Genomic DNA, 21,980 nt, shown 5'->3' with positions numbered 1-21,980 from the left:
TTGGATCAGCAAGAGAACACCAAATGTAAGGGGACACAGCCCCTTTTTATACAGTAAATCCTTTGTCTCAAGGTGCAGGGAAGGGGCGAACCAGTTACAACTGGTCCCTGAGCACTTTGTTTTGCTCAGCCCCTCTCCCTATTCAGTGGACAGGCCAGAGTCATCAGTCGCACCACAGGGGGCGGAGCCAGCATTGTGTGGGGAAAACCCTGCCCTATTCAGGACCCAGGTGTACTCCTCCCACCCATCTAGCTGCTGATCTCCCCATTCACCACTGAGTGACTCATCCTGACTCTGGGGATTTCCCTAGCCCGTCACATGACCTCAACCAGCCAATCGCCAGACAAGGCACACATTTCATACTGCACACTGAAGTGCCCACTTCTAGAAGTGGCACTTCCACACTAGGTACATGCACGCCGCACACATCATCGCGCAGCATTCACTCACACGAGTCCGCACATACCAACCTCGAGCCTGCACACCCCACGCATCAGGAACTACCAGGACACATACATTCCCCCATGCATTCCTATGGGAGGGCAGGCCAACCTCACTACACGCCCGCACTTTACCCTGGGACACAGTGGTAAAGTGCGCAGAACCCACAAATCACTACACCAGATCACAATAAAAAGCAAAAAGTTTCGGGGGTGAACCTGCCTGAAGGGCCAAGTCCAACAAAATGCTTAAGGGCAGTCCACAGGTTTTAAAATGGCACAGTTTTACTTGTTATAAGTTCTATTGGGGGGTTGTGTGCTTCGTAGCGCTTCAGGTACGCCTCGTACTACGATTTCCGTACGTCATGCTGTTTCTCACGCTTCTCGCGTGAGGTACGCGTCCACCGGCCTTGAACCAGACGGCCCGTACCGACGTAGGTACGCGTCGGACTTCTTCCAGGCTTCGCTTACCAAGTCCCACGCTTCCCGCGTGAGCCCCGGCAATGCTTTTACTACTGTACGGTCCGTACAGTGAGGGGGACGCGCCGTACACGGACGGCAAGACAGATACGGCTCAAACAGAGTCGAGCACGGGCCGTACCAGGGCACAAAGCACAAAATCCTTCAAAGGTAGGGACGCACCGCAACAAGGTCAGTACGGGCCGTACTACAGCGCCCCAGCCCTCAATACTGTAAAGGCAGGGACGCACCATACAAAGCAGGTACGGACCGTACCTCAGTGTGCTTTGGCAGAATACCTTTGTTCTTTCACGGGGAGGTTCGCGGCGGCTTGCAGATGTCAACCACGAGTGTCCCACGTCGCGTCTTGGTCCTGGCTCCTACGTGGACGCTGATGCTTCGTGGGGGCACTCCTCAACTTCCTAGCACACCAGCGAGGGCAGAGGCAAGAGGGGCAGCCTGGGGGCGAGATCTCAGCGCAGCGCGCTGTCGGCTTCGTCCGGTTGGGGCGAACAGTGCGCACAGGTCCTCACGGTGATTTCTGTGGCCCGGGGGGGTCGCAGGGCTCGATGTTTGGACACAGGGGTCTCCTCCTTACTTTGCGAGCGACGGCTCGAGGGGGCAGTTGCTTACTTTGTTTAGGCTTGCGGGCCGTCACGATGCTCACAGCTGCTCCAGCCGCAGAAGTTGCGTTGCTCAGCGGGATTAAGGCACAAGGTTCTCCGGGGTCAGCGGTGCAGAATCACCCACGGCAGTCTCTTCTTCCTCAAGGGGGGGGTAGCGCCCAATGTTCCTGGGGCGCAGTTCAGGAGGCAAGTTCTCTAGCAAGCCCTTGGAGATAGTTCAGCACAAGTTGAATCAAAGTCTTTCCTTTCAGTCTTTTCCTCTCCTTCCAGCAGACAGGCACCCACTGCAGGCCAGTCTCTCATGCAGAGAGACAGTATTCCTCCTTCAGCTTCTCCAGGTCCTTCTCCTTCAGGCAGAGGTTCGTCGTTGCGTAAACAGGATCTGATTCCTTAGGAGCCAGGCTCCTACTTTTATAGCACAATTCTTTTGTTCTTTAGCGCCAGCGGGCCTGGGCCTGGCTCAGTCCAGTTTTGGAGCACTTTGTTGTGGTGACTCTGCTCTTTCCTTTCAGCAGCAGGGCAGAGACATCAGCCGCTCCACAGGGGGCGGAGCTGGCTTTGTGCTGGCAGAGCACAGGTCTATTCAAGAGTCAAGGTGTATTCCTCCCACCGATCCTGGTGTAATCTCTCTACCCACCACCTGTCAGCCAGCCTGTCTCCTGGAATTCCCCAGCCCTGCTCTTCACTGTTGCTAGGCAGAACACACACACACAGCAGAGGAGACTGAAATGGCCAGGTCAGTAAATACTAACTTTCTAAAAGTAGCATTTACAAACACAGGATATTAAAATAAACTTTACTAAAAGAAGTATTTTATTATTCTGAGTTCAGGCATACTAAACATGACTTTCTACCATGCTCTGAGTCCACTGGGATTACAGCGTGTAGTAATTCCAGCAGCCCATTCTGGCCTATGGAGAGCAGGTAGCCTTCAATAGTGAAAAACGAAAATGGCTGTAATTCACTATTAAGACATGCCACACACATCAGGGCATGTCCTACCTTATGCCTACAATGCACCCTGCCCTTGGGCCTACCAGAGGGGTGACTAATATGTAGTTAAGGGAAGGTTTAGGGACTGGCAAGTGGGTGCACTTGCGCAGTCAGTGCGACGGTACCAGACCGCGCGCAGGTTCTGCAGTGGCAGACCTTAGACACATTTTACTAGGCCGCTTCTGTGGGTGGCACAACCAGTGCTGCAAGCCCACCAGCAGCATTTGTATTTACAAGCCCTGGCACTCATGGTGCACTTTACTAGGGGCTGATAGTAAACCAAATAAGCCAAACATGGACACCAATCAATGTATACATTTTACCATAGGGAGAGCATATGCACCTTAGCACTGATCAGCAGTGCTAAGGTGCCCAGAGTCATAAATCAGCCAACACCAGGTCAGAGAAAATACAGGAGGAAGGCAAAAAGGTTAGGGATGACCCTGCAAAAAGGGCCAGGTCCAACACTAAACCTTCCCTGATCTACATATTAGTCACCCCTACGGTAGGCCCACGGGCAGGGTGCATTGTAAGCATAAGGTAGGACATGCCCTGATGTGTGTGGCATGTTCTAATAGTGAATTACAGCCATTTTCGTTTTTCACTATTGAAAGGCTACCTGCTCTCCATAGGCCAGAATGGGCTGCTGGAATTATTACACTGTATAATCCCAGCGGACTCAGAGAGCATGGTAGAGAGTCCAGTTTAGTATGCCTGAACTCAGAATAATAAAATACTTCTTTTAGTAAAGTTTATTTTAATATCCTGTGTTTGTAAATACTACTTTTAGAAAGTTAGTATTTACTTGCCTAACCATTTCAGTCCGCCTCTGCTGTGTGTGTGTGTGCTGCCTAGTTTCAGTGAGGGGCAGGGCTGGGGAATTCCAGGAGACAGGCTGGCTGCCAGGTGGTGAATAGAGAGATTACACCAGGATGGGTGGGAGGAGTACACCTTGACTCTGAATAGGGCTGTGCTTTGCCACCACAATGCTGGCTCCGTCCCTTGTGGAGCGTCTGATGTCTCTGCCCTGTGCATTGAAAGGAGAGAGCAGAGTCACCACAACAAAGTGCTCCAAAACCGGACTGAGCCAGGCACAGGCTCCCTGGCCACAAAGAACAAAAGAAACTGTGTATAAAAGAAGGAACCCTGCTCCTAAGAAATTAGATCCTGTTGACGCCAAGAAGAAACTCTGCCTGAAGACAAGGACCTGGGAAAGCTACATCGAGGAGTACTGTCTCTAGCCTGAGAGACTGGCCTGTGGTGGGTGCCTTACTGCAAGAAGGAGAGAGGAGGAAAGACAAAGACTTTTTATTCACTTGTGCATCTTAAACAATCTCCAAGGGTTTGCTTGTGAACTTGCCCCCTGAACTGCGCCCCAGGAACAGTGGGCGCTACACCTCCCTTGAAGAAGGAATCTTCTGCTGGTGTATTCCCCCCTTCAGCGCTGACTCCTGAGACCTGAGTGCGACTGGGAATCTGTCCCGCACTCAGAGCCTGTGCGCCCCATCCCGCCGAGCAAAGCGACCTCTGAACAACTGTACCGCAGTTAGCAACGTAACGGCCTGCCCCGCCTCGCCTGAGCACCACAAACTGCTGCCCCCTCGAGCCGGAGCTCGCACCGCAAGAACGGACCGTCCGGTCCAAACAACGTGAGTCAGTGGCCTCCGAGCTGTAGAGCACACCGTGAAGACCGCCTGCACCTGAGCTCGCCTTTCCAGGACGACGCCCTGCTGACAGCGCCTCGCCGCTGGATTCACCTCAAGCCGCCACCCCCTCCCTCTTCAACATCGAGACGGACGTCGAGGTCAAGAGCCGCCCCACAACGCATCGCTGCCCTCCGAGAAGCAGGACCGCACCGCGACGTGGGACGCCCCCTTGCCGACTACTGGCTCGCCTCGCACCCAAGAAGAAACAAGGTACTGTGGGTGACACGTAGCGTATGGCTGCAGCGCGGAGAACTGTGCGCTTTCTAGCTTAATCTCAGCGTACATGCAGCGTACGGCTGCATTGTAGAGAACAGTACGCCTCATTTTGAAGCAAACGGTACGTCGCGTACTTCCCTGAAATTGACGGCCCCGTACGCTTGCTCACGCGGGAAGCGTGAGCTATAGTGGGGCTCTTCCTGTAGAGCGGTACGACGCGTACGAAGAGCGCTACGAAGCACACAGCCCTGAAAGAAGTGCAGTCAGCAACAAAGCCTTGCCCTTAGAAGAACTGTGGCCTCGTATTAAATGATTGGAACATTTTGACAGTAACTGGAACCGTTTTAAAGCCTAAAAGACTGCAATTGAAGGCTGCTTGAGAATCCTATATAAAGAGATATATTTTTATAAATACAGTCTGGTGCCTCTGTGTGGTGGGTTGGTGATTATTGTGGGACATTGCAAATGCTTAACCATATGTACTCTGGAGTTTAGCCTGACTGCTCGCGCCAAACTACCTAGAGGGTGAGCCGGGGTTATTTTCTGAGAGTAATCCTTTGCCCTGACTTGGAGGAGAGGGTCCCTGCTTGTCACAAGTGCATACCTGCGCCAACCGGAGACCCTCGATTCTAACATTAGTGGCAGCGGTGAGGATCACGGATTTGCATTTGTAGTGTCTGTACAGTGATTATTGACCATTGCACAGTGAGTACAGTCCAGTAGCTTGAGCCACACACTTTTAATTTTTGCTTTTAAAAAAAAAGAAGAACCCTTGTGTTTGAAGTCATGCCTGGCTCAAACAGCATAGAGAGAGCAACATCTGAAACCTCTGAACTAGGAGAGGTAGAATGGGATGAGTAAAAACTGAACAGCTACAAGAAATCCCAAATCAAGTACTTCTGCAGGAAGTTCAAGGTTCCACATGTAGGATGCAAGATCAAACCAGATCTCTACAAGGCGCTGAAAGCCTGGATTGAATCAAGGGGTGCACCTGAGGAGGTTGTACCAGTGGAACCAGCGGAGAGCGTTCATAGCTTTGGCAGAGGCCTGTCGCCAGAGGAGCTGGCAGACAGACAAGCCACAAAGGATCATGAAATGAAGTTGGCAGAGCTGAAATTAAATGGCCAATTGGAGCTAGAAAGCAAAAAGCTGGCTCTGGAAGAAAAGAAAATGCAAATGGAGCATGACTTGATAATGAGGAAATTTGATATGGAGCTCGAGAGGCTTGAGGCCATGAGTGTCTCAGCCCAGCAACAAGAAATGTGTGTAGCTCCTAGATTGAGCTTTGCTAAGTGGGAGGAGGAATCCAGCTCAGATGGTGGCAGCAATATTGAATTTTCTAGTGCTGAGAGAGTAGTACACACACAGAGATATGGCAAATGACTTGAAGGAGGGGGTTAAGTTACACCAGGAGGTTCAAGGATATGAGGTAGCTCCAGTGGTGCGCAGTGTTCCAGAGGTAAATTGGGAAACTGGCACAGGGGTTCATAGTCCTAGTGGTGGTAGGGATTCCCCCATGGTTGAGATCCTGGTGTGTGAGTGTGAAGACCGCCCAGAAGAGTGTGGGTTGTGTGACAGACAGTCAGATACTGTCTTGCAAGTCTCAGGAGAGTGGTATGGAGTACGTGTGCGAGGCACTGGATGGTGAGGTGAAGGATAGTTTGGTTAACCCTGTTAGGGGGCTGTGTGATCCAATTGTGGGAGAGCATATTGTAAGTCCCTGTTTTCCAGAGCTATGCCAACACCTGTGGGAGAGTAAGTTCTCTGACCGCAGGGAGCTCACATTTGAGGCCGACCTTTTGGTGGAGTCCAGAGGGTCTGGAAAGGCATTGGGGAGTGATCCCAAGAGGAGTGGTTCAGGTATCTTCAAACCCAGTGTGGTGGAAGTGGCTCAGAGTAGCCCAACTAGGACCTGCAGTAGTGAGAGGGGTGTAGGGCCTCACGTCCTGTCTTTAAGGGGAAGGAGTGAGAATGGGTTATGTCCCGGTAGTGCCCAACCTCAGTCTCAGAGCTTGGATGGTTCTTTAAGGGAACACCAGGTGGGGAGCCTAGTCTGTCCTGAGTGGCTGCCCGTTGTTAGAATCCGGGGTCTCTGGTTGGCGCAGGTATGCACTTGCGACAAGCAGGGACCCTTTCCTCTAAGTCAGGGCAAAGGATTACTCTAAGAAAACAACCCCTGCTCACCCTCTAGGTAACGTGGCGCGAGCAGTCAGGCTAGATTCCAGAGGGCGTTAGGTTAAGCATTTAAGGTGTCCCACAATAACCACCAACCCACCACACAGAGACACCAGACTGTATTTATAAAAATAAAGTACTTTATATAGAGGTTCTTTAAGTAGGCTTCAAAATACAGTCTTTTACTTGTAAACAGGGTTCCAGTTACTTGTGATTAATGTTCCTGATGCCACAGTTCTTTAAATGGTCAATTTTGGTGCAATCTGCACTTTTTGGGGGTCTATGCGCTTCGTAGGGCCCTCTGCACGTGTCGTACGAGCGTTGGTACGCTTCGTGCTGTTTCTTACGCTTCCCGCGTGAGCACGCGTACTGGGACTCAAGACGTACGGGCCGCACACTCGTAGGTATGCGTCGTACGAGTCCGGTACGCCTCTTGCCACTCCTCACGCTTCCCGCGTGAGCCGGCGTATAGTTATTTAAAGCCGTACGGGCCGTACCTTCGTCGGTACGCTTCGTACGGAGCCGAACACTCACCGGACGTTCCCTCCAAAAGCTCACGCTTCCGGCGTGAGCAAGCTTACGGGGACGCTCCGTACAGGGTCGTACGGTCCGTACGGATGGCGGGACGGGGCGCACAGTACCTTGGATCTTGGCAGGGAGTTCGGAGCCGCCACAGCAGTCACAAAAGGGGCGTCCCACGTCGCAGGTGCAATCTTCTTTTGCAGAGGACCACGATGCTTGGGGAGGGCGCCTCGGGACTTCCACAGCTTGCCTCAAGGGGGGAAGCAGGAGGGGCGGCTCGGGGGTGATTTTTAGCGTGCAGCGCTGTCGGCTTCGGCCAGATGGGGTGAACTGGCGTGGCAATGCTACTCACGGTGGTCTCAATGGCTCGGGGCCACAGAGGCTCGGGGTTTGGATGCAGGCAGTCTCTCCTTACGTTGCGAGCTCCGGCTCGAGGGGGCAGCTGTTCAGTTTGATCAGGCCAGGCAGGGCAGGCCATCACGGTGCTCACAGCAGCACAGGCGGGCAGAGGTCACGGTGCTCAGCGAGATGAGGCCACACAAGTTCTCTGGGGTCAGCGTTTAGCAAATCACCAGTCGCAGTTTCCTTTTTTCCAGGGAGGGGTAGCGCCCACTGTTCCTGGGGCGCAGTTCGGGGGGCAAGTTCACCAGCAAGCCCTTGGAGATTGTTCAAACAGCACAAATTGATTTAAAAGTCTCTCTCAGTCTTTTCCTCTCCTTCTTGCAGCAAGGCACCCACCACAGGCCAGTCTCTCAGGCTTAGAGACAGTACTCCTCCATGCAGCTTTCCCAGGTCCTTCTCTTCAGGCAGAGTTTCTTCTTGGCGTAAACAGGATCTGATCTCTTAGGAGCAGGGCTCCTTCTTTTATACACAGTTTCTTTTGTTCTTTGTCGCCAGGGGGCCTGTGCCTGGCTCAGTCCGGTTTTGGAGCACTTTGTTGTGGTGACTCTGCTCTTTCCTTTCAGTGCACAGGGCAGAGACATCAGCCGCTCCACAGGGGGCGGAGCCAGCATTGTGGTGGAAGAGCACAGGTCTATTCATAGTCAAGGTGTACTCCTCCCACCCATCCTTGTGTAATATCTCTACCCACCACCTGGCAGCCAGCCTGTCTCCTGGAATTCCCAAGCCCTGCCCCTCACTGAAACTAGGCAGCACACACACACAAAGCAGAGGCAGACTGAAATGGCTAAGCAAGTAAATACTAACTTTCTAAAAGTAGTATTTACAAACACAGGATATTAAAATAAACTTTACTAAAAGAAGTATTTTATTATTCTGAGTTCAGGCATACTAAACTTGACTTTCTACCATGCTCTCTGAGTCCGCTGGGATTATAGCTTGTAATAATTCCAGATGCCCATTCTGGCCTATGTAGAGCAGGTAGCCTTCAATAGTGAAAAACGAAAATGGCTGTAATTCACTATTAGGACATGCCACACACACCAGGGCATGTCCTACCTTATGCTTACAATGCACCCTGCCCTTGGGCCTACCAGAGGGGTGACTAATATGTAGTTAAGGGAAGGTTTAGGGACTGGCAAGTAGGTGCACTTGCGCAGTCAGCATGACAGTACCAGATTGCACGCAGGTTCTGCAATGGCAGACCCTAGACACATTTTACTAGGCTGCTTCTGTGGGTGGCACAACCAGCGCTGCAAGCCCACCAGCAGCATTTGCATTTACAAGCCCTGGCACTCCTGGTGCACTTTACTAGGGGCTGATAGTAAACCAAATAAGCCAAACATGGACACCAATCAATGTATACACTTTTCAAAGGGAGCACTTGCACTGTGGCACTGATTAGCAGTGGCACAGTGCCCTGAGCAGCTAACACCAACAAAACACATGAGGCACATCAGCAAAAAGTGGAATGGAAACTCACACCAAGGTGCCAGGTCTAACACGTGTCCCCTCCATCTGAAATGTGGGGGGAACTACCCTACCCCAGGGAGTTCCTCTTCACTAAGGCGGAAAAACCTGGACGGACCGTCAGCATTGGCGTGATCTGTGCCAGGGCGGTGCTCCACCGTAAAGTCCATACCCTGTAGGGAGATGGACCACCTCAACAGTTTTGGGTTCTCACCCCTCATTTGCATCAACCATCCGAGGTGCCTGTGGTCGGTCTGAACCCGGAAGTGAGACCCAAACAAGTAGGGTCTTAGCTTCTTCAGCGCCCAGACAACAGCAAATGCTTCTTGCTCGATTGCACTCCACCTTTGTTCCCGTGGAAGTAACCTCCTACTAATGAAGGCTACAGGTTGGTCCCAGCCCTCCTCAGTTATCTGTGAGAGAACAGCCCCTACACCATGCTCTGATGCGTCTGTCTGCACTAGGAATTCTTTGGAGAAGTCAGGAGCCAAGAGCACGGGCGCCGTGCACATGGCAGTCTTCAGGGTGTCAAAAGCCTTCTGACAGGTGTCAGTCCAGATCACTTTCCTGGGCTGCTTCTTCGAAGTCAGCTCTGTCAAGGGGGCAATAATGCTGCCATACCCCTTGACCAACCTCCTGTAGTACCCTGTGAGTCCTAAAAAGGCCCTCACCTCTGTCTGGGTCTTTGGGGGCTCCCAAGCCAGGATGGTTTACATCTTGGGTTGGAGAGGCGCCACCTGGATGCTCCCCACTTGGTGTCCCAAGTACACCACGGAACCCTGCCCGATCTGACACTTGCTTTCCTTGATCGTGAGGCCTGCCTTGCGCAGTGCCATCAACACTTCCCAGAGGTGGTGCAGGTGTTCTTTCCATGTGCCACTGAACACTGCGATGTCATCCAGGAAGGCGGCGCTGAACTCAGTCAGCCCAGCCAACACCTGGTTGACCAACCTCTGGAAGGTGGCAGGGGCATTCTTCAGCCCAAATGGCATAACCCGGAACTGGAAATGCCCATCTGGTGTGGAGAATGCGGACCTCTCTTTGGCCCCATCAGTCAAGGCGATCTGCCAGTACCCAGACGTTAAATCAAACGTGCTGAGGTACCGTGCAGCCCCTAACCGATCGATGAGCTCATCGGCTCTGGGGATGGGGTGCGCGTCAGTCTTCATGACTGAATTGAGTCCTAGGTAGTCCACACAGAACCAGAGTTCGGGTGTGGCACCCGGCGCTGCAGACTTTGGGACCAAGACCACTGGGCTGGCCCAAGGACTGCTGGAGGACTCAACCACCCCTAGAGCAAGCATCTTTGAGACCTCCTCTTCGATGCAGGCTCTGACCCTGTCAGTTACTCTGTAAGCCTTGTGCTTCACAGGCAAGCTGTCTCCTGTGTCCACATCATGGACGCACCAATCTCTGACACCAGGAACCAGGGAGAACAGGTCAGGAAACTGCCCCATCAGCTGGCGGCAGTCATCCTGTTGCTCAGGGGTCAGGGTGGGTGAGAGGTTAACTCCATCCACTGACCCGTCTTGCTCTGAGGCTACCAGGAGGTCAGGAAGAGGCTCAGACTCCTCTTCCGCCCCATCATCTGTGGCCAAGAGCATGCCCACTTCGGACCTCTCCAAGTGGGGCTTTAGTCGGTTGACATGTAGGACCCTCAAGGGGTTCCTGGGAGACTGCAAGTCCACCAAGTAGGTGACAGAACTCTTGCGCTCCACAATCTCAAAGGGTCCGGTCCACTTGTCCTGGAGTGCACAAGGCTCCACAGGGGCCAGGACCCATACCTTTTGCCCAGGTTGAAGCTCAACCAGAGTGGCGTTCTCGTCGAACCACCGCTTCGTTTCCTTCTGGCTGGCTTCCAGGTTTGCCTCAGCAAGTTGCATGAAACGCCTAGTCTGGTTCCGGAAGGCCAGCATGTAACTATATACATTCTGGGGAGGTTTCCTGGGAGATTGCTCCCAGCCTTCCTTGACCAGACTACGAGGTCCTCGTACTGGGTGGCCATACAGAAGCTCAAAGGGACTGAACCCTAGAGACTTCTGTGGCACCTCACGGTACACAAAGAGAAGGCATGGTAAGAGGACGTCCCACTTACGCCTCATGGGTTCCTCAAGACCCATAATCATGCCCTTTAGGGTTCGGTTGAATCTCTCAACCAACCTGTTTCCTTGGGGATGGTAAAGGGTGGTGAACTTGTAGGTTACACCACACTCTTGCCAAAGGGATTTCATATATTTCAATATGAAATTGGTGCCCCTGTCAGACACCACATCTAGAGGGAATCCTACTCGTGAGAAAATTCCCATCAGTGCCCGTCCCACCACGGGGGCCGTCACTGTCCTCAGAGGGATGGCTTCAGGGTACCAGGTGGCATGGTCCACCAAGACCAGGATAAACCTGTTGCCCATGGTTGTCTTGGGGTCCAGTGGCCCCACAATGTCAATCCCCACTCGCTGGAATGGGGTACTGACCACGGGGAAAGGTTGGAGTGGAGCCTTTTGCTTCCTTCCACTCTTACCACTTGCCTGGCAAGTCTGGCAGGTCCTACAATGAGCATCTGAGCTCTTGTGCATTTGAGGCCAATAAAAGTGGGTGACAAGCCTCTCATAGGTCTTGTCCTGCCCCAAATGCCCTGCTAATGGCACATCGTGAGCCAGCCCCAGTAGGAAGGCTCTGAACTTCTGGGTTACCACCAGCGCACGGGCTGACCCAGGTTTAGCAACCTTAGGCTCTGAGTACAGGAGGTCGTTCTCCCAGTAGATGAAATGTGTACCGGACTGATCACCATTTGCCTGGGCTGCAGCCTGCTGCCGCATACCCACGAGAGAGGGGCATTCTTTCTGCTCCCTGCAGAATTCCTCCCTGGAGGGGCCTCCTTCTTGCTGCTAATGGGTCAGCTCAGGCAGGTCCCCCAGTTCGGCTATCTGTTCCCCGGTAGGCTCCAGGGCATCCCCCTCAAGGTCTGCTTCCTCCTGGGCCGTGGGAACTTTAAGGGCCGGTTTCCCACGCCTCCTGCGCCCTCTTCCTAAGGTCGGTTCCTGGGCCTCTCCCTCAGGCTCCAGGTTCTCTTGCACACCCCTACTGGCTGCCACTGACCGGGTGGTCACGCACGCCCAATCAGGTAAACCCACCATCCGCAGGTGAGCTGTCTTCTCCACCTTTTCCCAAGGGGAGCTCTCCAAATCATTCCCTAGGAGACAGTCTACAGGCATAGTAGTTCTCACAGCGACTTGCAGAGTACCAGAGACCCCCCCCCCACTCAAAGGGAACTTGAGCCATTGGACAACGGCTCTCTGTGTTGTCAGCATTGACAACCCGACAATAGGCATGGGGTACAACCAGTTAGAATCCGGGGTCTCTGGTTGGCGCAGGTATGCACTTGCGGCAAGTAGGGACCCTTTCCTCTAAGTCATGGCAAAGTATTACTCTAAGAAAATAACCCCTGCTCACCCTCTAGGTAACGTGGCGCGAGCAGTCAGGCTAGATTCCAGAGGGCATTAGGTTAATCATTTAAGGTGTCCCACAATAACCACCAACCCACCACACAGACACCAGACTGTATTTATAAAAATAAAGTACTTTATATAGAGGTCCTTTAAGTAGGCTTCAAAATACAGTCTTTTACTTGTACACAGAGTTCCAGTTACTTGCGATTAATGTTTCTGATGCCATAGTTCTTTAGATGGTCAATTTTGGTGCAATCTGCACTCTTTGGGGTTCTGTGCGCTTCGTAGGGCCCTCTGTACGTGTCGTACCGGCGTTGGTACGCTTCGTGCCGATTCTCACGCTTCCCGCGTGAGCACGCGCACTGGGACTCAAGCCGTACGGGCCGTACCCTCATAGGTACGTGTCGTACGAGTCCGGTACGCCTCTTGCCACTCCTCACGCTTCCCGCGTGAGCCGCGTATAGTTATTTAAAGCCGTACGGGCCGTACCTTCGTCGGTACGCTTCGTACGGAGCCGAACACTCACCGGACGTTCCCTCAAAAAGCTCACGCTTCCGGCGTGAGCAAGCTTACGGGGACGCTCCGTACAGGGGGCGCACAGTACCTTGGATCTTGGCAGGGAGTTCAGGGCAGCCACAGCAGTCACAAAAGGGGCGTCCCACGTTGCAGGTGCAATCTTCTTTTGCAGAGGACCACGATGCTTGGGGGGGGGCGCCTCGGGACTTCCGCAGCTTCCGCAGCAGGAGGGTCGGCTCGGGGGTGATTTTCAGCGCGCAGCGCTGTCGGCTTCGGCCAGATGGGGTGAACTGGCGTGGCAATGCTCCTCACGGTGGTTTCAATGGCTCGGGGCCACAGAGGCTCGGGGTTTGGATGCAGGCAGTCTCTCCTTACGTTGCGAGCTCCGGCTCGAGGGGGCAGCTATTCACTTTGATCAGGCCAGGCAGGGCAGGCCGTCACGGTGCTCACAGCAGCACAGGCAGGCAGAAGTGACGGTGCTCAGCGAGATGAGGCCAAACAAGTTCTCTGGGGTCAGCGTTTAGCAAATCACCAGTCGCAGTTTCCTTTTGTCCAGGGAGGGGTAGCGCCCACTGTTCCTGGGGCGCAGTTCAGGGGGCAAGTTCACCAGCAAGCCCTTGTAGATTGTTCAAAGAGCACAAATTGATTTAAAAGTCTCTCTCAGTCTTTTCCTCTCCTTCTTGCAGCAGGGCACCCACCACAGGCCAGTCTCTCAGGCTTAGAGACAGTACTCCTCCATGCAGCTTTCCCAGGTCCTTCTCTTCAGGCAGAGTTTCTTCTTGGCGTAAACAGGATCTGATCTCTTAGGAGCAGGGCTCCTTCTTTTATACACAGTTTCTTTTGTTCTTTGTCGCCAGGGGGCCTGTGCCTGGCTCAGTCCGGTTTTGGAGCACTTTGTTGTGATGACTCTGCTCTTTCCTTTCAGTGCACAGGGCAGAGACATCAGCCGCTCCTCAGGGGGCGGAGCCAGCATTGTGGTGGCAGAGCACAGGTCTATTCAGAGTCAAGGTGTACTCCTCCCACCCATCCTGGTGTAATCTCTCTACCCACCACCTGGCAGCCAGCCTGTCTCCTGGAATTCCCCAGCCCTGCCCCTCACTGAAACTAGGCAGCACACGCACACAAAGCAGAGGCGGACTGAAATGGCCAAGCAAGTAAATACTAACTTTCTAAAAGAAGTATTTACAAACACAGGATATTAAAATTAACTTTACTAAAAGAAGTATTTTATTATTCTGAGTTCAGGCATACTAAACTTGACTTTCTACCATGCTCTCTGAGTCCGCTGGGATTATAGCGTGTAATAATTCCAGCAGCCCATTCTGGCCTATAGAGAGCAGGTAGCCTTCAATAGTGAAAAACGAAAATGGCTGTAATTTACTATTAGGACATGCCACACACACCAGGGCATGTCCTACCTTATGCTTTCAATGCACCCTGCCCTTGGGCCTACCAGAGGGGTGACTAATATGTAGTTAAGGGAAGGTTTAGGGACTGGCAAGTAAGTGCACTTGTGCAGTCAGCATGACAGTACCAGACTGCATGCAGGTTCTGCAATGGCAGACCCTAGACACATTTTACTAGGCCGCTTCTGTGGGTGGCACAACCAGCACTGCAAGCCCACCAGCAGCATTTGCATTTACAAGCCCTGGCACTCCTGGTGCACTTTACTAGGGGCTGATAGTCAACCAAATAAGCCAAACATGGACACCAATCAATTTATACACTTTTCAAAGGGAGCACTTGCACTGTGGCACTGTTTAGCAGTGGCACAGTGCCCTGAGCAGCTAACACCAACAAAACACATGAGGCACATCAGCAAAAAAGTCGAAGGGAAACTCACGCCAAGGTGCCAGGTCTAACACCCGTTGTGTGGGATCCCCTAGTGTCTGGTGAACAGGGAGTGTCTGTAAGCAGGCCTCCCTCAGGTCTGGTGTCTGGCAGTACTGCTCCAATTAGGAGGGTGCAGAAGTCTAGATTGAGGGGTGAGAGGGGGAAAGAGTCCCCAGTGGAATATCCAGTGGATCAGGGGCCAGCCAGAAGGGCTGCGGCACCAGTGAATGACCATGGTGACACCACTTCTCTCCTGGGGGAATCTTCGTGCACTGTCAGAAGGACAGGGGTCGGGAGATCTGCGCGAGGCAGATTGTCACACGACACTTGAGTTATGTGTCACCCTCAGGGGGGGCATGCGTGCTCCCCGGGAAGTCCTGGTGCGCCAGGCGAGCGTTCAACCGCATGGGTTGGTCCTAGTGTTGGGAAGCCAGGTTCAGGGGTTATCTGACCTGGAAGGTGGGACAACTGTAATCTTTGTCCTGACCCATGTTGCTTCTAGGGGTACCACTCCAGTAGGGAGGGTACAGCCATCTGGAAGGGGGTGCAGGGGGAGGGAGTCCTTGCCTCTGACCCCGGCTCAACTGAAGGGTTTAGACCCTAGATTGGAGGGCCAGGTTCAGGGTGCCCCCCCTGACCTGGACGCCCAGTTGCAGGAGAGAACCCCTGATCTGGTGGGCGAATTGCGCAGGACACCTGCCACAGGTGCCCTGGCAATTCGGGAAGGGGGTACCTTGCCCTTAGAAGCAGTGTGGCCTCCTATTAAATGATTGGAACATTATGGCAGTAACTGGAAATGTTTTAAAGCCTAAAAGACTGTAATTGAAGCCTGCTTGAGAATCCTATATAAAGAGATATATTTTTACAAATACAGTCTGGTGCCTCTGTGTGGTGGGTTGGTGATTATTGTGGGACATTGCAAATGCTTAACCATATGTACTCTGGAGTTTAGCCTGACCGCTCACGCCACACTACCTAGAGGGTGAGCGGGGGTAATTTTCTGAGAGTAATCCTTTGCCCTGACTTGGAGGAGAGGGTCCCTGCTTGTCGCAAGTGCATACCTGCGCCAACCGGAGACCCCCGATTCTAACGTTGCCTGTGTGGTATACCTGTGTGAACCACTTCTACTGCAGGTATTCTGGTTGCCTGTGTGGTCTACCTGCAAGCACCACTTCTATTGTAGGTGCTCTTGCTGCCTTTGTGGTGTACCTGGCGCTCACCACTTCTACTGCAGATGCTCTTATTGCCTGTGTGGCTTAGCTGCATGCACCACTTCTACTGCAGGTGCCCTCATTGCCTGTGTGGTATACCTGTGTGCACCACTTCCACTGCAGGTGATCTTGTTGCCTGTGTAGCTTACCTGCATGCACCACATCCACTGCAGGTGCTCTGGTTGCCTGTGTGTTATGCCTGTGCGTACCACTTCTTCTGCAGGTGCTCTCATTGCCTGTGCGATATACCTATGCGCACCATTTCTGCTGCAGATGCTCTCGTTGCCTGTGTGGTATACCTGTGTGGACCACTTCTACTGCAGGTACTCTCATTGCCTGTGTGGTGTACCTGTGCGCACTGCTTCTACTGCAGGTGCTCTTGTTGCCTTTGTGGTATAAATGCATGCACGACTTCTACTGCAGGTGCTCTTGTAGCCTATGTGGTGTACCTGTGTGCACCACTTCCACTGCAGGATATCTTGTTGCCTGTGTAGCTTACCTGCATGCACCACTTTCACTGCAGGTGCTCTGGTTGCCTGTGTGTTATACCTGTGTGTACCACTTCTTCTGCAGGTGCTCTCATTCCCTGTGCTATATACCTGGTTGCACCGCTTCTACTGCAGGAGCTCTCTTTGCCTGTGAGGTATACCTGTGCGCACCAATTCTACTGCATGTGCTCTCACTGCCTGTGTGGTATACCAGCACGCACCACTTCTACTGCAGGTGCTCTGGTTGCTTGTGTGGTACACCTGCATGCATCACTTCTACTGCAGGAGCTCTTGCTGCTTGTGTGGTATACCTGTGTGCACCACTTCTACTGCAGGAGCTCTTGCTGCTTGTGTGGTATACCTGTGTGCACCACTTCTACTGCAGGAGCTCTTGCTGCCTGTGTGGTATACCTGTGTGCACCACTTCTACTACAGGTGCTCTCATTGCCTGCATCGTATACCTGCACACACCACTGCTACTGCAGGAGTTCTTGCTGCCTGCGTGGTATACCTGTGCGCACCACTTCTTCTGCAGGTGCTCTCGTTGCCTGCGTGGAATACCTGTGTGCACCACTTCTTCTGCAGGTGCTCTTGTTGCCTGCGTGGTATACCTGGGCCCACTAGTTCTACTGCAGGTGCTCTCATTGCCTGCATGGTATACCTGTGCGCACTACTTCTACTGCAGGTGCTCTCGTTGCCTGTGTGGTATACCTGTGTGCACCACTTCTACTGCAGGTGCTCGTCGTTGCCTGTGTGGTGTACCTGTGTGCACTTTTTCTACTGCAGGTGCTCTTGTTGCCTGTGTGGTATTCCTGCATGCACCACTTCTACTGCAGGTGCTCATGCTGCCTTTGTGGTAAAACTGGCATGCACCACTTCTGCTGCAGATGCTCTCATTGCCTGCATGGCTTACCTGCTTTCACCCCTTCTACTGCAGGTGCTCTTGTTGCCTGTGTGGTATACCTGCGAGCACCACTTCTACGGCAGGTGCTCTGATTGCCTGTGTGGTATACCTGTGTGAACCACTTCTACTGCAGGTATTCTGGTTCCCTGTGTGGCCTTCCTGCAAGCAACACTTCTATTGTAGGTGCTCTTGCTGATTTTGTGGTCTACCTGGCGCGCACCACTTCTACTGCAGATGCTCTTATTGCCTGTGTGGCTTAGCTGCATGCACCGCTTCTACTGCAGGTGCTCTCATTGCCTGTGTGGTATACCTGCATGCACCCCTTCAACTGCATGTGCTCTGGTTGCTTGTGTGGTATACCTGCATGCACCACTTCTACTGCAGGAGCTCTTGCTGCCTGTGTGGTATGCCTGTGTACACCACTTCTACTGCAGGTGGTCTCGTTGCCTGCGTGGTATACCTGCACGCACCACTGCTACTGCAGGAGCTCTTGCTGCCTGCGTGGTATACCTGTGCGCACCACTTCTTCTGCAGGTGCTCTCGTTGCCTGCGTGGTATACCTGTGCCCACTAGTTCTACTGCAGGTGCTCTTGTTGCCTGCGTGGTATACCAGTGTGCACCACTTCTTCTGCAGGTGCTCTCGTTGCCTGCGTGGTATACCTGTGCGCACTACTTCTACTGCAGGTGCTCTTGTTGCCTGTGTGCACCACTTCTACTGCAGGTGCTCTTCGTTGCCTGTGTGGTGTACCTGTGCTCACTTTTTCTACTGCAGGTGCTGGAGCAGAGTTTTCAGTTTGAAAATTCTGGGGCTTTTGAAGCTCTGGCATGTCTATTCGTTGTACTAATTCATTAATAGTTAATAATTAATTATTTGTCTTGTGCAAGTGCGTTTATATTAATCAATCCGTTTGTTTAAACAAGAGAGAGTTACACGTGAGTGTGCTTAAATGTGCTGACTGATAATAACGCGTGTGTTAAATGTGTTTTCATGTTTAAACGTTGCTATGTGCTGTTTATTTTGAGCACAAAACGCTTTTGAATTAATGCTTTTCTATGTTGCAAGTGCTAGATAAATGCATACACATAAGGGTATTAGTGGGGTTAACACTGTTTAATCACTATGCTGTAGTAACGTTGTTTTTGTTTCTTTTAATTAAGATGGTCTATTAAGGCCTATGTTGGCCTGAGAAAGAAGGCTGAATAAGTGAGCCTGACTGTGATTATAATTTGAAAGCTGAGACGAGGGAGACCCCTGCTGGAAATGGTCCTGAAGCTAACTGACCATGGTCCTTGTCGAAAAACTTTCCATGAGGATGGCAGCAGTTTTTGGGAAGTCTCCAAGAGAAGTGAAAGTGTCCTTGGCAGCCTTGGGAAACAAAGGAGCCTTAGAGAGAAGCTCTGAACTGTGGCTCGATGGCCGAGGAGAAGCAGGATAATTGTGATACATGTTTTATTTTCTTGGTTCCTGTTCCGTAGTTTTCGTTATGTGTATTTTTCCTGAGCGGAGATTCACAAATGTAGCAATGTTACATCCTTTCCTTCTCGCTCTGCTCAGCAAGTCCGGCGGACATTACAGCTTTTTCTATGTTCTCAATGTATCTTTCTATTGTTTAGAGTATTATAAGATGTTAGCCTAGAGAGGGTCTTTTGCCACTTGCCATTTTGCCTTTGCCGCGTATTGAATCTGCGTTGCTGAAGATTGATGCTGATGGGACTTCGTCTTGAGAGACATTTACCGAGAGACTTGTCCTGACCCGTTCTGACATTTAGCTAGAATAGGTAACTATGAGAAATGATTTACTCTGATTGATTTTCTTGACTAATTTTAGATAAAGCAATATAATTTTAAACATGGTGTTGGATATTCTTTCTTGTCAATTATTGGGTTTACATTATTGATTATTGTTGTATATATTGTATAGGTTATGCTTAGGGACAGTCACAAAAACCAGGTCCTATCGACCTCGATATAGATGCAGGGTGTTTAGGAGTGTTTTCCTTCCACAGGTTTATTGCTGGTAGAGTATTTGAGCGTATGTTAGTGAAATGGGCCCTAGCGTATGATGTATGCATGTGCGTGTAACTGTGAGATTACTTTATCCGTGGTAGTGGGAATATTGTACACACCCTGATCTCTATCAATTTCCTGGTAGCAGAGGATGGTTTTTGATGATTGTCTTGATTAGATAAGATTGTTTTTATTGATTATTGATTATTGGTTCATGTTGGTATATGTACTAATACTATATGTTGGAGTTGTAATGTTGAGTTATATGTAGTGCTTCTGGAACTTGGAAGCTGTAGCAGTTCCGTAGTAGGGCAGAGGGAAGTAAATGCTGCTCTCGGGAAAGACGGAATTGTAAGGAATAACGTGTGACAATTGAAGTTGCGCGTCACATTGTCTGGGTTCGGAATCAGTGACATCGTTGTATGTTACTATTAGATATTTCTGGTATATAAGGAGTGTGAATGATAGTGAAGGTTATCTGTGAAACTCTGGTCTTAAGTCCCAGGGATCTGTAAGGATTTCCGTTAAAGCTTATCGCGGGAGGAGTAATAGGTATTCTCTGAGCTTATTTGAAGAACTGGGCAAAGAAAGCTTGCTTAGTTAATGTGTGTTATAATTCTGTAGTGGAGCAGGTTGTCTGTTCTCGAGAAGCAGGATTCTGTGCGTAAGTACTATATTTCCTTTGTATGAATGAGCGTGAATGTTTGTACATTTAGTTGATTGTAAGACTCTTTGGACAAGTCCTAGAGGAAACAGTTAATGAATGTATGTTAGTAGGGCAGAGTAGAAGAAGTGCTACTGTGTCAATGAAAGGTTTCTTATGAAATAAACTCTTTTTTCTATTCTGTGGTTAGCGAAGCAGACAATGGAGATGTTTTTATGTTGTAACTAATAGATTTTGTAGAAATTTTGACACGAAGTCTACTGAAAAGATTTTGTAAAGGAGGGGTAGACGAGTGACAGAAGACAGAGACAAACTGCAGCGACTGTTGACGTCAGAAGACCGCGCTCTGATTGGGTGGTAGATCAGAATAGTGCTCGCGCTAGGATTGGTGCGTTAGTGTGAGCCGCGCAAGGATTGGAAGAGCTATTTAGTGACGTAGACGTTCCAGGATTGGTGCGTTAGTGTGTTGCGCTGCAATTGGTTGAAAATTCGTATTGTAGACATATAATACGGAAAGAGTAGAGAGTTCTTTGTAAACGCTAAAATGTATTACCAAGAAGAGAAGAAGAAAAAAACATTTTTTGGTAAAGTTAAAAAGTGGTTTAGCAAGGATAAAGATGTTAAGACAAGAGAGGGCGAGTTGTTACCTCCACCGAAAACACCTGCATCCTTCATGGCTGCAAGACATGGGTTTCATACCTGTATATGGTTGGAAAATTGGGTTAGGCATACTAAAGAAGATGGTGTTCTAGCATTTCCAGAACATGGTTCATTTAATCTGGCCGTGTTGAGAAACTTACGGGAAAAGATGTTATGTCTTGACCCGAAACCGAGACCTACACAGTTCGAGGCTTTAGTGGAATGGGAAGAGGAAGTACATGAGAGAGAGAAACAAAGATCTGGAGGGTATTATAGGTACATGTTTGGGAGGAGACATGATCGTGAGACTCATCATGATCGAATGAAAAGGTGGCGAGATGTTAGTATGTCAGAGGGATTATATCCGATGAGAACAGTTGAAGGAGGAGCAGAAAGGGTTCCTGAGTCAGAAATAAGAAAATATGGAGTTAATGAGTATGAGGATGAGGTCTTGAATGACATGATTTACAAAAGACCACCTCCATATAGACCAGAACCGGACAAAAGTACACCAGTTGTTTCTCCGATAAGAGATACAGTTTGTGTTAGTGAGACGGAAAATGAGACACCTGAGGTAAGGAGTGATCATTACCTTGATAAGAATGCCAGACAATTAGCCAGAACTACAACAGAGTTGACTGAGAAGATTAGGGAGTTAACGAAGAATCTAGAAGCTGTTACGGTGCCTGTAACAATAGGTCCAGTTATGCCTGTGTTTGACAAACAAAGAGCAGGTGAGAATGGACTGGTGATTCCATATGTTGGGAATAATCTGACAAATTCAGTTGGTCCTTCAGGAGATTCAGGCAAAAGAGCAGAAAGAAATGACCTGAGACAATCAAGACATGACACATGTAGTGAAATATTGGATGCTAGTGAAGCTAGTTGTTCAGGGATGCCGATTTTAGAACCGCAAAAGAGAGTGGTTCCAGTGAGAAAAACTGCTGAAATAACAGTTGATGATTTGAATGATTGGATGAAGGTTCTACAGAAAAAAGATAAAGATTCACAAGTAATTGATGTAGCTAAGTTACGTGTAGAACTAGAAGAGCTTGTCACAGGGACAGTTCCAACAGAGATTCTGAAGAGTCATCATGATGGTGAACTAATGTTTATGTGCAAGAGTGTTACCTGGAGAGCAAGAAATACACATGACAGGCTAAGAGCAATAGCAAATGAACAGGGAGTTGACATTGATAAAGTGAAAGCTTTACAGAGAACTTACAGGATGGATTTTACAGAGAAGGACATTGAAAATTTGAATG

The 21,980-nt window shown here is 50.6% G+C and overlaps 1 long non-coding RNA gene across 1 annotated transcript in view; it reads left to right on the top strand.

Annotated features, from left to right (window-relative positions):
- The window catches only part of LOC146870798 (uncharacterized), a 94,421-nt gene extending 75,167 nt beyond the window's left edge, over nt 1–19,254 (top strand). Inside the window, exon 3 of the long non-coding RNA XR_014959454.1 lies at nt 18,563–19,254. This is a non-coding gene — a long non-coding RNA (uncharacterized LOC146870798). The remainder of the gene's footprint in view (nt 1–18,562) is intronic.
- Nucleotides 19,255–21,980: the final 2,726 nt, after the last annotated feature.

This window comes from Triturus cristatus, chromosome 1_1 (genome assembly GCF_964204655.1).
Source record: "Triturus cristatus chromosome 1_1, aTriCri1.1, whole genome shotgun sequence".
Classification (NCBI taxonomy): Eukaryota; Metazoa; Chordata; class Amphibia; order Caudata; family Salamandridae; genus Triturus; species Triturus cristatus.
Note: the sequence above shows the minus strand (reverse complement) of the source record. Positions and strands in the feature narration are given on the sequence as shown.